The following is a 17,212-nucleotide window of genomic DNA, read 5'->3' as shown; positions in this document are numbered from 1 at the left end:
GACAGTGTTTACCCTTAGTGTCCCAGACCCTCAGTGACACACCCAGAGGTGGCACTGAGTATAGTGCCTGAGGGACCCCAGACACCAAGGGGCCCACAAGCCACGCCTTTGCCTCTCTCCCGCTCTGCCCAGCCTTTCCCCGGAACCAGAGCTGGACTTCATCATGGCTGGTCAGACTTCCACATGTTGTCCAGCCTGAAAGGCGAAGCCCTGGGCTGTGTCCAGGCCAGCGGGGTCAGGAGATGCTACAAAGCTGCCAGCAGTGGAAACGCAAGGATTGTCACCCGGGGACTCCTGCTGTGGAGACCCAATTGACTGGACAAGGAGGAGAATAAAGATGAGGCTCAGCATACTTGCTCCTCTTATGCCCATCTACTTCGTTATGTTCAGGCCGTATGTAAACAGCACCATGAAAGCATGCTGGGGTGGACTCAAGTGTTTTTATTATTATTATTATTATCAGAATTGATAATTAGCATTTTGAAGGAAAGCGTAAGTGGTCAACATGGGGATAAACCTCGAACTTTGTTGATCTTGCTTTGATTTACTTGTGGTGTGGTGGGTTTTACTTTTAATTAAACCCGGAGTCTCAGGTGTCATGATCTTTGCAAGGCTTAAGGCCCATAGGCTCCAGATTGCGCTCTGGTAGTGCGCTACTCCAATGGAGTCCACTGGTCTATGGGTCTCCTGTGCCCGGCAGAGCTCTGACATCCTCGTCCACGATGCATAGCAAACTCCAGAACATGGCCAGCTGGTGAGGAAGAGAGAGACGTCAGTGAAACAGACCCCGGCGTTCCAGGGGGCACAGACTTTCTTGGCTGGTTCATAGCTATGCCCCGGTCCTCAGAGCTGTGTGGTATTCGGTGCCTAGAATGTACTTGGACGCATTGGTGAACTTCTCCTTAGCTAGGTAACCTGTCCCCAAATCTCCAGAGCCCTGAGAAAACTGGAAGGAAAGAGACCCGAGGTGTTTGGTAGAAGGAAGGAATCTTTGCAGACAGACTACCCCTAGCATTCACAGGACTGCCGGAAAAACACTTCCTAGCCCCACTTGAGTGGTTAGATTTTTTCAAGAAATATTTGTTTACAATGAATTCCTCTTAATGTATTTGTGGAAAAGCTGTTTACCATGGAATCATGTGTTAGACAGGAGTTCTCTCTCTCCTGAATTTCCAGCTCAGTATCTCCACAGCGTCCAGGTCCACATAGAACTCTTTAGCCCCAGAATCCTATACAAAGCTTCCCTTTCAAAAATAACATCAACTGAATGCTTTGTTCTGCACCATGATTTTAATATTACCTTTACGATCATATATCATGGGAGGTTTGCCATTAGTACATACCATAGACTATATTATAATATGCATGTGATATATATACGATATTTATATATGATATAAATATCAGGAAATAGCTTTCCTTTTTTGAATTTTTTAAGTGCTGGAGATCTTCAAATTATTGCAAGCTAGGTCAAGACATAAAACTAAGATGACATTTCTTTTGCCCTTGGAGAAATTTTTCACTAAAATAATCAATGTGGGTGTAGTTTTTTGAGGTAGCTCCCGAGATAGCTGGTCCTACAGATTCACCTTGCTTTACAATTAAATCTCGGTTTCCAGGTCCCAGCTAATGACATATTGATTTTACTTGTGCAGTATATAAGTCAACAACAATAGTTTGGGCCCTCTATTAGTGTTTATTTACAGTGATGAAATCCATCTGTATTTTTAGATTTACAGAAGCTCTCAGGATGGTTGGTCCATCTATGTGAGAATTACAGCTTCTTGCTATACTTTGTCTGATTTAGGGGTTATACAGTATCTGTTCCTGCTTATCATCTGTTCCTTTTTGTGTTATTTACTGAGATAACAAAGGAATATTATGGAAGATTTCCTACAAAAGTAAAATATTTAGCCAGGTGAGGTGGGAGGCAGTGATTGGGGGACTGATGTTGGAGGCCAGTTCAGACATCAAGTTTGCCAGACTTCATCTCAGCCAATGGCGAGGCTCTGTGGGAAGGTTATCATCTCAGCGACAAAGAGAAACACACATTGGATTACAGCCCAGCCCAGCCCAGCCCAGGCCTATGGCAAAACCTCATCCATTATAACACCAATGTTGAGGGGAAAGTGGGAGACAGTGAGGGAAGGGGTAACAACATTGGACAAGAAATCTGCGAAACAAAAAACTTCTTGTCAAATGTTATTTCCACAGGTTTGGGTCAGCGACCCTATATTATGTAACTAAAACGAAACAACTACTAAAGATAAAAAGGTCTAGAATAAACCTATCAGTGGATCACAATAGCTCAACAGCTATGTACACATGATCATATAAGACAAGGAGAAGCAAAAACAACTCCAAGAGAAGGACACAGGAGGACTCTATTGTTGATGTTACATTTAAAGTTCTAGGTGAATTTCCTTCGGAGTATACTACGTGGTTACTATATATGATTTTGGTACACTGAGTATTGTATACACTGAGTATTGTATATATGCCTACCTGATCTAGGGAAGGGAAAGAAAATTGAGGGTGTAAGATATCAGAAGAAATGTACTCACTGCCTTATTATGTAACTATACCCCTTTTGCACAACACCTTGTCAACAAAAGTTAATTAATAAAAAAAAGGAAATGTACTAATTACTTATGTCACTTTAACCCCTCTATACATCATCCTTACAATAAAAATAAAACAAACAAAAGCAATGTAAACAGGAACTGGGAGAATGGCTCAAGTGCTAGAGGCCCTGCATAGAGCAAGGCCCTGAGTTCAAACTCCAGTATTACATAAATGATAAATACATTTAAATATATATTTGCCAACCATGCTGGCACATACTTGTAATCCCAACACTAAGGAGGCCCGTGGCAGAAGAAGCTTGAGTTCATGGTCAGTCTGGGTTATATAATGAGAGACCTCTCAAAACAAACAAGCATGAAAATCCTAATTTTTTTTCAACCATCAAAATTTTCTGCTGTAACCTTAAGGTCTATAGCATTGGAAAAGGTTTTGCTTATTCATGGCTATTATCCAAATAGCCAGCTACCAATGGGACCTCAGTAAAATTACTCTCCCTTCCTTTCCTCTCTCTACCTTTTCCCTCTGCTGTCCTTTTATTATCCTCCCTGCTCTTTTTTTTTTTTTTTTGGACAGGGTGTCTATAAATCCCAGGCTAGCCTCAAACTCATGATCTTCCTGCCTCAGCCTCCCTAGTGCCGGCATTACAAACACGAAGCACCATACCCAGCACACTGTTCTTTTTAATCTCCACACAGAGTTCCATAGCATGGATATTCAGTACTATTAGCAGACATTTGTTTCTGTAGATGAAGACTAGGATGAAGACTGTATACATATTTTTTTTGTTCATGTTATGTTTTGTTATGTTGCTGATTCCCAAAATGTGTTCAAAAGATGAAGAAACTTAAAACGTGGCAGGTTCCCTCATGTCTGAACCAGTTTGTACTCCCAGAGAGACCATGCACATGCCCATGTCCTCCCAGCTCTGTGCCCCTGGGTACCGTCCAGCCATGCTTCCTATGTGTATTAGTCCAGCAGGGAGGGAAAGTAGCAATGTTGAGAGTACAAACTGTGGAACCCAATGCGAGTTCAAGCCCTGAGTGCAGCACTGGCCGATCGTGCCCTTTGGGAAGTCATGCGACTCCTTAGTCTTCTCCTCCATGAAGTGGGGTTAAAACCAATTTTCAGCATGTAGTTGTTACGGGCCCTGAGTGGCCTCGTTCCCATGACGTGCTGGTGCAGTGCCTGGCACACAGGGAGTGCTCTGCCTCTATCAGCCATCAGTCTACCCATTGGTACATTTGCACAGAGTGGGCATCAGAGTGGCACTGTCTGAGGACGGAAGTGGGGCTCAGTGTTACTGAGGAGCCCACAAAGCTAGGAGAGTTTCCTCGCCTTGGCAGCGCTGAGTCTCTGTGAACATTGTATGGGGAGCATTAGGCAGTCAAGGGGGGCTTGGATGGAGTTGCTGGGGCACTGGCATTCACATGCTGAAGAACGGGGGAACTCAGAGCAAACAATCCACACGTCAGATTGAAATGAAAGCTTGTTTTAACAAGTCTCGAAGGCGCAGACAGGATCTTCCAAGGATCCTTAGAGCCCTTTTACATTTCCCACAGGACCCTTTGCAAACCAAGTATTTCAAGGCATTTATAGTACATGCCTTGTTTGGATGACACTAATGCTTCTCCAAAGATATGCCAATTAAAATGAAAGCCCCCGAAGAAACTCTGGGTCACTCTTGTCCATCTTTCATGTGCTTTAGGTAAACATGTTGGAATATATGGCAGCTGTGCTCATAACTCACGGCTAGGAGGGTGACAACTGGGAAAAGCACAGCCCCAAATAGGCTTGGGTTGTGGTCAGATCGTAGGGACAGGCTGGAGGCAGAAATGACATCAGCACGGGGAGCTGCGGGTCTGTGCAGGGAGGAAGGATGTGAATCCTTCACCCCACACTGGCCTCCTAGCCTCCAGAGCAAGCTCCCACCCAGGGCAAGCTCCAGGCATCCCGGCCATGCCTGCGGCCAAAGCCCCTGGCTTGTCCCCACCTGGCCTCAGCGCCTCCTCTGTTCCTACACCTTCCAGTCAAGAGCCACACACAGCTTCCTCATGCCAAGTCCCCAGACCCACAATCTTGCAGTCAGCTCATCCGAGGTGGTCATGAAGAAACCTACCATACTGGATGGACTCCAATACAAGTATGCCTGACCCTGAGCGTAACCCCTTTTCACTTTCCTCGACCTTCTTCCCTTCCACCCTCCTCCTTCCCCTCTTTGCTCACGTGTCAGCAAGAGATTGGCCAAGTCTGGTTGGCAGCTTTCTCTGTCTGAGCCTCTGCTTTGAGATACCTGGAGTCTTGTTTGGAAAGCTCAGTGAGCACCGGCTGGCACTGTTATTTGCTTCCGCTTTCCCAGAATTCCCACTGATCACCTACTGACTTCTAACTCTGAAGGTAACTTTTGCATCCCTTGCTAGTGTCCTTTGATGAGCACAGGAAATGAGCCATTTTATGGGGTGATAACAGGGCTGTAAGCATCTTTAAAATCAATTGTGCCCAACGGTAGCCTCCCATCATTTCAGCAGGCTCGGAGTTTATTGGATCATAAATAAAGCCAGACAACTCATGTCTGGTGGCACTTTACCGTTGCCCGTGGTCTCCTGTGGTCTGCATCATGTCCCTGTCAGGTAGGTAAGTGCACGGTCCCCGGTTCTCAGGTGAGGACTCACCTCTCTTCTGAAGCCACTCTTGTTGAGGTCACCAATGCGCTCTGTGTGCCAAGGTCAGTGAGTGGGCGCCATCCTCAGCTTCCATAACTGCTGTGTGTCCCTGGGCACAGCCATCACCCCCTCTTTCTTTGACACACTCTCCACTTGGCTCTGGGCTTGCTGCCTCTTCATTTCCCCTGTCCTCCTTGGCTGCTCCTATTTGTTCTCCATTTTTGTGCCCTTGAGCTTTTCTACCCATACTCCCTTGGCGATTTTGTCTAGCTCTGTACCTTAATTATACATAAGCTGATGACTCCTAGATTTTAATCTTCTATCCAACCTCACTCTGAACTCCAGACTTGCATACCAACTGTCCACCACCTGCATCTGCATATCTAATTAGGGTCACAAAGTCAACACTGTGTCTGAAACTGAACTCTATTTTCCCTCCCAAATCCATTCATTCTCCCCACCCCATTACATGGAGATGACAGTGTTTTGAACACTCTGTCAGCACATCTAATTGATTCCACTTCCAGAATGTTTTCACTTGCCTGGTCTCCATCCTGTATCAAGTCTCCAGGGTTGTTCCCCTAGAAGAACACCATTGCTTCCTAGAAGGTCTATCTGGTCCCTCATCTTCTTCTAGGGTGTGGCTATGAGTAGAGTGTCTTCCAAAAGGTAGTGCTGTTAGGGGATGATGTGGACTTTAGGAATAAGGGGCTCAGTGAGAGGTCCATAGGGGAATGGGGATGCCCTTTAAAGGGATTAAGGAATTTCTCACCAGACCCTGATTAGTTCTTGAGAGAGGTGCCTAGCAGGGCCTACCTGGTCTCTCTCTGGCTTCCTGTGTAGTGATGAGATGACGTGCCCTTACATCCAGCCACCATGCTGTGGTGACTGAGGGTCTTCACCAGAACCAAGTCCACAGAGGCATCATTATGAACTTGACCAAAATCCAGAAGATGAAGTTTATACCTCAGACTGAACCTTGGACCTCCAAAATGGTGAGCCAAATAAGCCAATCTTCCCCATCCATCTAACCACCTCAGGTATTACATTAGCGCAATGAAGAGCTCACCCATCCCCATACATGCACACCGTTCATGTGGCAGGCATATTCCTCATCCCGTTCCTCGGGTCACAATCACCCGCTGGCCTTGCATCTTACAGAAGATGGGGACCTTGCTCTGTCTCCCAAGGCTCTTCATGCTCTGCCTCCCTCCCCATGACCTCACTGACCAGACGCTTGCCCTTCCCTGTGCTCACTCTGCTTCTGCACTCCAGACCCCTTGCTCATCTTCCGCCATGCCGGGCGCACTCTGTGCTTGCTGTTTCCTACATTGGAATGCTGTTCTCCCCGATCTTAGAGCCTTGGTTCTTCGCCTCCCCCAGAGCTTTGCTCAAACATCACCTTCAGCTAAATATCTCTTCTCCATAACGGTTGTCACTGTCCAATTTCCTGTATTTTGCTTCGTTACTATTTTATCATCTATTTTCTCTGCCGGGATGGGGGCTCTGGGAGGGCAAGGGTTTTTGTTCAGGCCCTGTGCTGGGATCGTAATCAATGAATGAATGAGAGGCTGGGATTAGGATGGGTTTGGTGTCCTCTTGAGCCCCGGTCCACCTGTGCCATGCCAGCCTAGGATGGAGCTGGAGCTGCGTGGCACAAATTGACCAGGTCCTACCTGATGGCACTGGAGGAGCAGGTGAGAGGTCAGCCCCACTGGGCAGGAGAAGGAGGGATAGCACACTGAGGCCACTTTGGAACGTAGGTGCTGAGTGGGCCTCAGGGGCACACCCCAACAAGCTCACTGGCCATGAAGTGCCCATTCTATGCCTCATCCCCTGGAAAAGCAGCTGCCATCAAGAGCTGCTGTCTGATCAGCTATTTCAAAGGCAGAAAAGTAGCCGAAGCCCATTAACAGAGCCACAAGAAGATGATGTGTTTGCACAGAAGCATTTCAAATTCAATTTCTTTTTATTTCTTCTCAAACACAGCCTGTAATTCCGATGGGAACATTGCATAATGCTTGTAGATAACAATTTTCCCAAGATGGTTTTGAGGAAGGAGCTTGGCATTTGTGAAGTTGGAGAGGAATGGCCCTCAGATGTGCCCTGGTCCGCCCTACCACCCTTCTAGACTCAGCTGTTCCTGGAGGTCCAGTACCACCTTTGACCTTCCATTCTCCACACAAACATTGATTTAGCTTGTCTTTTGGTTATTAAAGTCAAAGCCAAGATTGGCTTTGCTTTCTGGACTTTTATCATTATATTTTTTTAAAGTCACACCTTGTGTGATATTTGTGACAGCTGTTTTTTTTTTTTTTTTTTTTTTTTTGCCAGTCCTGGGCCTTGGACTCAGGGCTTGAGCACTGTCCCTGGCTTCTTCTTGCTCAAAGCTAGCACTCTGCCACTTGAGCCACAGCGCCCCTTCCGGCCATTTTCTGTATATGTGGTGCTGGGGAATCAAACCCAGGGCCTCATGTATACGAGGCAAGCACTCTTGCCACTAGGCCATATCCCCAGCCCCGTGACAGCTGGTTTTGCTCTTTTGAGTTTAAAGAGGCCAGTGGCGTGGAGCATCTATGTCCTTCATGGGCCACCATCCCCTCCTCCTCACAATCTTCTATCTCCACCACTAGGAAAACCTTAGTGCCAGGCCAGGGGCAGAGCTTCACGGGAGAGGACACGCTTCTAAACAGGATGGCTGCGAGGAATCCCAACCAGGAGCCCAGGGAAAGTGAACCTGCCCAGAACTGGTGGCTGATGCTCAAAGCCCTACGGGCACTAAGAGTCCCTTAACTCTGCCACGGGGGACCTCTGTGATCTGAAAGGCACAGGTTCAATGCTCCTTGCTGCACCCTCCATCCAGGACATATCCTGTGTAAAGCCAACAACAGAGCAGGGACTCCATGGTCTTCCAGTGCTGTTCCCCAGACCTGGCCTGGCTTGTGCAAAGTATGCAGGAACTGTTTAAGGGATGGATAATGAATTAATTTATGAAACCATTAGTTAATGACAAGCTAGAGGGAGCCTCTGGCCTTTGCTGCTCTCCCTGGGGGTTTTAGAGGCTCTTGTTCTGAGAGTGATGTGACTGGGATGTGGGGGAAGGCTTGTGAGCAGATGAGGGATGTGACCCCATTTACATTTTTAAAGGGGCCTTCTGGCTGCTGTGGCAGAGCAAACTACAATAGGTCATAGGTCACTGAAGCATCTCCTGTGGAGACACTGGACCAGGGAAGAGTGGGGGGGGGTGGGGAACATGAGGTGCAAGGTGCATATATGTTAAAGGTAGACTGGAGAGGTCGAGGACTCAGCGGGGAGAGATACGGAGCAGCTGGATCTACGAGGCTAGAGTCCAGGGAGAGGTCTAAGCTGGAGACAGAAATCTCAGACATCAAGATGTAGATGAGGGCTGGGAATATGGCCTAGTGGCAAGAGTGTTTGCCTCATATACATGAAGCCCTGGGTTCAATTCCCCAGCACCACATTTGCAGAAAACAGCCAGAAGTGGCGCTGTGGCTCAAGTGGTAGAGTGCTAGCCTTGAGCAAGAAGAAGCCAGGGACAGTGCTCAGGCCCTGAGTCCAAGCCCTAGGACTGGCAAAAACAAAACAAACAAAAGATGTAGATGAGTAGGTCAGAGAGTCACTGGGAGTGAGGAGATGCTCAGAAGAGACAGCCAGAGAGAAAGGTTGCCCTGTGTGGCCGCCATGCTGTCCTGACCTCCCTCTACCTACCGCACTGCCCACTGGTCACTGCCGAAACCACCACTGAAGGCAAGGCAGGAAAGAAGAGGTGCCTGGAGTCAGCAAGCTGCACAGCTCTCTTTCTGTCAAGCAAAGTCAAGAAAAATGGCAGTAGCAGGATGTGCATGTGCTAGCTGGGCAGTCTGTGTGTTGCAGGGTGTAACCCAGCACACACGGATGAGGAGAGGCGGGAGCTGGACTGGGTCCTGGGAGGAGTCACCTCCAGCCTTGAAAGGACTGCAGGAGGGGAAGGCAGGGTGTGGCAGCTGCTGCGCCATGGTGCTGGGCACTGCTGCGGACTTCCGGTGAGGATTCATTCATCAGGCATTACTGACTGAGCCCTTATGTGTGCCAGGCTCCTCCAGAGGTAGAGTTTGGAACAAAAGAGACACTTGCCTTGTCCTCATGGAACTCTCATTCCAGCACAGGAAGCAGATGGGAACAAAGGAAAAGTTACACAGTATGTGGCTCAGCTTCCCATCCCTGTGACAAAATGCCAGCGACAAGCACCCTATTAAGAGGTAAGGGATATTGGGCTCTCAGTTCAGAAGTCTTGATCTATGGTTGCCTTGGGTACTATTGCTTTGGAACTGTGGTGGCACGGTGCATCGTGGTGGTAGGGGTGTGGGGGGGAGTGATGAAGAAAGTCTGATGAAGGGGCTGAGGTTCCATATCCCCCAATGACCTAACTTGGTATGCTCCCAGTGACCCAACTTCCTCCCAGTAGGCCCCTTCTCCTTAAGGTTCCACTACCTCCTAGTAGTGCCACAGGCGACCAAGCCTTGAGCACATGGGCCTTGGTGGGGGGACACCTCACATCTAAACTGTAGCATGGAATGTGGCAGGGGGGACTGCCTTTCTGGAGGACATGGAGCAGGAAAAGAGGACAGGGAGGACCAAGGTTGGGGACAGGGAGGGATGTTTCAGCCTTAAATGTCACAGGGGAAGGTTTCAGTGATAAAGGGATTATTCAAGAAGTTTAAGATACAGATGCTAATGCATCTGAAATAGGCCAGGAAAGCAGTCCATCAAAATGAAAATATACAAACTAAAAGGAGGTCTTCAGAATTTACAAAGATAGCATGGCCATATTTTAGGAAATGAGGAGAGCAAGAAGAAAAAGGCAGAAAGAATTGTCCATATGACCACAACAGACACCCACCAGCTATCAATTATTTATTCATCTGTATGTCTCTGCCACATAGTTGTGATCATAACTTACACATACATACTTATACACACACACAGACTTTTGAATCTTTTTTGCTTTTATGGTGCTATATGGTCTTTGATTTCAACATTGAAAGAATTATGTTACAACTCAGTCTAAGATATATTAAATTTATAAAGCACAGTGTAAAACAGTTTGTATAACAATCCACCATATAATTACTACCTATCATTGTGCAAGGACATGGCAGACAGGGAAAGAATATGTGTGCTTTTCTAGTTGCACAAAATATCTCTGGAAGGATATTTAAGAATTTAACCAGACGGAAGTAGGGCTCACTTCTCAAGTCCCAGATACTTAAGAGGCAGAAATAGGAGGATTTTGATTCTTGAGACTAGCTTGGGCCAAAGTTATCCAGACTCTGTCTTAAAAATAAAGACAAAAACAAAAAAGGCAGCAGTGGTGGACGGGTAAGGGGAGTCATAGCCCCAGAAGTAAAGTACAGCAAAACAAACAAAAACAACTTGACCAAAAGTAAGTCGTCTCAGGGGAAGGAAAGAGTACCCAGGGAGCAAAGAAAAGGGAGACTTTCTATTCCTTCTCTCCTTCTCTCCTTCTAACTCCTCTCTTCCATTCTTTCTTTTTGAGATAGGTTCTCATCCAGTAGCCTGTTTTCCTGAGTTCTGGGATTACAGGGTGTACCACCATACCAGGAGAAACTCTGTACAACCATGCGAGAAGAGAGGCTGTACCTCAAAGTCTTCCCTATGGTTTTCCCAATTGGACAGCTCTGAGTGAGGCTGACTGCTGAGGAGGGGTGAGGGGACAATGATCTAGAAGGTCCATAGGCCGAGAATGTACACAGTGAGCAGGAGAGTGAACTCGGGACCAGAGAGCCACTGCAGGGTAAGACTGCCACAGATGAGCTCTTTGCTGACAATTTCAAAAGCTGTGAGGCTTTGTTAGGCAAGGAATATCTTTAAAATAAAGGCAGTTTCAAAAGGAATGAGAATTCATCTGCACATCAACATATCCTTCTCTCCTTCCATATTAAGGAGCTTCGGACCCAGCAAGCTGGCAAGCCTGTTTTGCTGGGTCCTGAAATATAATGACATTTCGCTCTATCATCTCTCTTTATCCACTGATTTCCATAAAAAGCTTTCAAATTATTAAGTAATGAAGCTCCAAATGACCTGGATGGGAAGTAAGTGTGCCTTAAGGTGCTCAGCACATTAGAAGCAAATAAGGTTCCTGGGAATGTTGCTTTCTTAAATGGTGCTATTTAAATGCAAAGTAACAGCTCTCTTAAGCTGTAAAAGCTTAACCCTCTCCAGTCCCCAGACCCTCACATGGCTGAGGTTTGAGGAGAGAGTGGGAGATAATAGAGAAACGTGGTGTTACTGGTTGGCAGGAAATGGATCTTCTTACTAGGAACTTCAGATCTCACACACAAGCTGCTACCTCTCCAAGGCTTCCCGGCGCCACTGCAGGTCCCGTGATAGTGAACCCTCCTTTCCATTTTGCTGTGCCATCACAGGAGTTAGGAGAGGAGTGGTGGAATAAGGCAGACTGAAGTTCAAATTTTGGCTCTGCTGCTATTTATGATAATCAAGTTGCTATCTTCTCTGAGTAGGATCTTTCATTTGTAAGTCAGATGTGTATTGCACTTGTTCATGCATCAGACCCCATGATGGACCCTGGCTCTAGGTAGTAGGCAAGGACACAGCCCCGCCTCATGGAGCTTGTCTTCTAGTGTGCTAATCACAGAGCAAAGGGCTGAGGCAATGGATGGGACGCACCTGGTAAAGGGTGATGATGTGCTTGGTTCTGAGCACTTGGTTACATCCACAGACTCTTCTCTCATTGTGCACCTAATTCCTTCTCTCACTCTGCACCTAATTTCTCACCTGCCATTAGACACATCTCCCATACCTGCCATGCTAGGTGGCTCAAGGATCATGCCTTCATGTTAGATCCCTTGGCCTTTATCCCTTGTCCCATTGGAGAACCTTCCTGAGGCCCCCATCTGCTTCTACTGCCTCAATCATATCACAGGATTACTGCTGCTGCTGCTGCTGCTGCTGCTGCTGCTGCTGAGGATGGAATCTAGGATCTTGAGCATGCTGGGCAAGTGTCTTACCACTAAGCTATGTCCTGGCCCATTCTACATTTTTGTTGCATGATGATGATCATTCCTAGATGATGATCCATTCCTAGATCTGCCTTACCAAATGGTTACCAAAATAGTCATCTCATAGCTGGTGCTGCAGTGAATATATTGAGTGACTGTTCAAGAAAGGAAAGTTTTTATTCCCAAATGTTCCATGAACATTGTGAAAAGATCTGGAGATTCTTCTTACAACCCAAAGAATCACTCCATGGAAGATTTCACAGATTTATAGAGTGATTTGCAAGAGTAATGGGGCAGCCTCCTCCTCCTAATGTTCCTCTTATCAGAGAAAGACCTTAGAAACCTTAGGAGAGATCTGCGAATATGCTGTTAAGGTCTTTTTTTTTGTGGGACTTGAATTCAGGGCCTGAGTATTGTCCCTGATCTTTTTAGCTCAAGGTTAGCACTCTACCACTTGAACCATAATTCCATTTCTGGTTTTTGGTAATTAATTGAAGATAAGAATCTCATGGACTTTCCTGCCCTGGCTAGCTTCAAACTTCGATCCTCAGATCTCAGCCTCTTGAGTAGCTAGGATTACAGGTGTGAGCCATTGGTGTCCAGTAGTTTTCTTAGTTCTCTCTGGGAAGGTAAATATAATTTTATATTTTGAAGAGAATTTTAAAATCAGATTCCAGTGGCTCATGCCTGTAATCCTAGCTACTTTGACAGGCTACAACAGGGAAGATTGTAGTTCAGGGCCATTGGGGGCTTATATGCAAGCCTCCTTCTCAACCAATAGTTGGAATGATAATGCACAGTTGTCATCCCTGCTGTTACCCTGAGGATAAAATTGTGGTTCCAGGCCACAATCAGAAAAGTCCATGAGACTCCATTTTGCCTGCAAAAGCTGGGTGTAGTGACACATACCTCTCATCAACAGCCACAGGGAGAACCTCAAATAGGAGGATGAAGCTCTAGGAATGTGCCTATGTGGAAAGTTTTTATGTATGGGAAGTCAGAGCTTATCTCCTATAACCAGTACAAAAAAGGATGGTAGGTATGGTGTAGTTGGTCGAGCCCCTGCCTAGCAAGCATGAGCCCCCAAGTTCAAGCCTCAATACTGCCTCCCCTCAAAAGATCAATGTAAGTATATAATAAATTATCTCAAAGATCTTCTGATTAAGCATGATCCAGGACTTTCAATGGCCTGGGTGCATTTGTTTGTACCCACTGGTGCCCTGTTTGATTTTATTGTGGACCAGGGTGGTGGATGCTGCCGAGGGCAACGCTGAAAGATGGAGCTCAGCTGCCATCTTTGGTTGGATGGAGCTGCCTCGTGTAAGGTCACTTTACTGTTTCCTTCAGGAGTGGCCCTCATATAGCAACCATCCAGAAACACCAGGCCACCCCCAAGGCAGGACAGTTACTCTGCAGCACCACCCCGGCCCAGAGGGCTGCCAGAGGCCTTCATGGGGAGTGCTACACAGCCCAGCTCTCCCTTCCTTCCTTCTTTCCCTTTTCTTCTTACTCTGGACTCACAGATGGCCTGCTGGTAAGCCCAGTGCTATAGGTGGGAGAAAAAAGAGAGACAGAATCGACACGTGAATGCCAACATCACCAGGCAAAGCCCAAAGCATGCGTGCTGCTGTGTGTGAGACTGTGTCCGTGGTGTGTGGAGAGGTGAGTTTGCCCCACAGGGGTCTGGGCACCAACCTCTGAATGGCTCAAGCCACAGGGCGGTCACCCTCACATCTTGATTATAAGAAGTCATTTAATTTCTGCAAAACACAGCCCCATCGTCCACATTAAAGCAATTCTCTGATTAGCATTTTAAAGGGCTGTGGTTTTATTTGTGTTATTATTGGTATCGTTATTTTGCTTTTATAGCCTAATGAGTGCTATAAGCATAAGGACTTAATATCTAGTTATCTTTGCACATACTTAAATAATAATATGATGAAAATAATTATAACTCAATCTTGGCTGTTAGTGAGGCTGTCTTTGCCCTTTAAAATAGGTTCATATATTCCTCAGACTTGGGGGATTTATGCCATTTTATAACAACATGGGACCAGAAGCCTGGGTTTTAGAGCCTTGGTGACTTAACTGTAACCCTGGACATGCTATGGAACTCTTTGAGCCTCAGTTTCCTCACTTATGAATAGGGATGATATCTCCCTCCCAGGCTGGTTGCAAGACAGAAATGAGCTGTAAATAAATGTAATTCAATAAATGGCAGCAGGCAGAAGGGGCCTAACAGCAAAGACTGCACCTCTCTGCAAGGCATTTCCAAGATTTTCCCAAGAAAACGCAGCTGTCTGCATCCATCCTTGACAGACAGCAACAAGATATGGTTTCTGCAAAGCTAATTCCCACAGGGAAGTAGAGATAAATTTGCTTGAAAGCAAACAAGCCAACAAGCAAGGAAGCAAACCAATACTAAAGTCCAAAGGCACACTAATGTGAGATGTTGAAAGCAGACAACTATGAAAATTAAGCCCTAAATTTACATTCAGGGGCCACTCAGTATATGGAATAAATATTCCTCATGGCCCTCCAAAATATTCACATTGAAATCTCTGAATCATGTGAAACTTAATTGATGTGACCAAAGAGGAGAGAAAGACAATGTGTGGATGGAGGTGACTGGAACAAGGCTACCACAAGCCAAGGAATTCCAGCAGCCATTAGCTGGAACCTGGGAGATCTTCTGGAGCCTTCTAAAGCAACAAGCCCAGCCAACACCTTGCTTTTAGAGTTCTTTTGGTTTTGGTGTTTGTTTTTGTTTGTTTGCTTAGCCACTGTCCTTAATCTTTTTTTTTTTTTTTTTGCTTAAGGCTAGTGATGTACCATTTGAGCCATAGCTCTACTTCCAGCTTTTTTGGTGCTTAGTTGGAGATAGGAGTCTCATAAACTTTCCTGTCCAGGGTGGCTTTGCACTGCAATCCTCAGATCTCTGTCTCCTGATAAGCTAGGATAACAGGCCTGAGCCACTGGTGCCTGGCTAGGATTCATTTTGGACTTCTGAACTCTAGAACTATAAGAGAATAAGTTTACATCTTAAATCACCAAATTCATGGTAATTACTGTTGTGACAGCAGTAGAAACTACATAATTCTTGTGACCTGCACTGATCTTTTTGATTAATGAAATAATGAAAATGAAATAAGCCCAGTTGGTAGATAAGAAGAATGGAAGAGGTACCGCCATTCCTAGCAGAAGAGCTGGCCCAGTCCTGTCTCTCTACCTAGTAACTGTGTCACCTCAAGCCAGTCAGGAAGCTTCTGCATGCTCTACTTCCTAAATGTAACTAAAGTTAACTTAAAACATTTACAGTTGTGAAGTTTAAATGTCAGAGCACTAGAAAGTATACAGCCATGTGAATTATTGTTATTATGACCATTACACTAAAATCCAAAAAGAAGATTGTAATCAGTGTCTCCTCTTTAAGCACATGGTCTAATGATGCATACAAATGTAAATTATATGAACTCTTTTTGTGATTATGGGATTTGAGCTCAGAACCTCATGCTTCCTAGATAGGTTGGTAGTGGTATTCTACCACTTAAGCCCCACCCCTAGCCTTAGATATGGCAATTCCCTGCTTTAGATAAACCTCAGTTGTTACAGACTTGTCTACAGTTCTTTTGAAACATCATATATATAACCAGGGCCCACTAACATTACTGCTAAAATTCACTCAGCCATACATTCATGCTTTTTTTTTATGCCTTCACCTTATAATCCATGCAGAATATGGTAATATTTCTGTCACTTGGGCTTCTCTCTGATGATATGTCTTGTTTTCTTTGAAAAAGAGAATATTGATAATGCAATCATTTCTCTAACTATTGGGCAATTTTCCTGTACTTGACATTTCCTGAAATATAAATCATGGAAACAATCTATGCGCTAAGCTATCACAATAAAAGCAACTATTATTTTTCAAGACTGTTTGCACATCTTCAGTCTCTCTTCCTCGGTACAGCACAATCTCCAAAAGCAAATGAAACAAAAGAAATAGCTTAGAAGTTTAAAGTGAGATCTGATCAACAAAAATTTTCCCCGTTTGTAATTCAACTGAGTGTTTTTGACTCAAAAGTAAGGAAAGGATTGCTATTATTGTGGCATTTAACAATTTTTTAATAATGGATTTTTCCTTATTACAAAATGTGTTTACTGCAGAACACTTAGAAAATAGAGCTAGAGGAAGGAAAAATGATCAAAACAATATAATGTCATTCTCAGATAACCACTATTACTTTTTGTATTGTAAAGCACCCCCCCCAATCACTGTATCTGAGGCTGACAGGTATGACATCATCAAAGCAGCTAAGTTCTAATGACAACAGGAGCATGGATCCTATAGTCCTTCATGGACTTGTGCCCTGCTGAGAGCTAGCACACCTAGCTTAGAAAAGTTCACATCTGGAAGTGGGAGAGGGCACAGGGAAGGGCACCTCCATCCGACCTCATACCAGTGCACGAGCCTCCCAGCTCAGCTCCTGCCTCCAGTTTCACTTGTCCCAGTCCAGCAGCGGTAGCTTTTTGAGGCATATGGTTGACTAGGCTACGCTAGCTCTTGAAATTCTTCCTTTGGATTTAGGGATAAAGTTCAATTTCTTAATATTTTTTTTTCTTGGCTAAAGCATAGAGCACTAAGTTTTACCCTTGGTTCTGCCTAATTCTCCACCTTCATGCTTGTCCCTACTCCCTGTCCTGTATTCCTTCTGGGCACTACTGTCTTCATCCTTATCCTCATCCCCAGGCCCATGTGCTTGGTACCAAGTGGTGCAGTTACCTATGTTACCTCACCTCCATACCCACAATCCTAAGAGGCAGGAAACTGAGGCTCATGGGAGCTGAGCCAGCCACTCCCAATCACAGAAACATAGGAGACAGAATCTGAGCTCAGGCTTCTCTGGTGTCAAAGCTTAGTCATGG

General features: G+C 45.5%; 1 protein-coding gene across 1 annotated transcript in view; it reads right to left on the bottom strand.

Annotated features, from left to right (window-relative positions):
- The window catches only part of Spon1 (spondin 1), a 265,529-nt gene that overhangs the window by 21,930 nt on the left and 226,387 nt on the right, over nucleotides 1-17,212 (bottom strand). The window lies entirely within an intron of this gene.

The sequence above is a fragment of the Perognathus longimembris genome, chromosome 13 (genome assembly GCF_023159225.1).
Source record: "Perognathus longimembris pacificus isolate PPM17 chromosome 13, ASM2315922v1, whole genome shotgun sequence".
NCBI lineage: Eukaryota > Metazoa > Chordata > Mammalia > Rodentia > Heteromyidae > Perognathus > Perognathus longimembris.
This window is presented reverse-complemented; position numbering and strand designations above follow the sequence as displayed.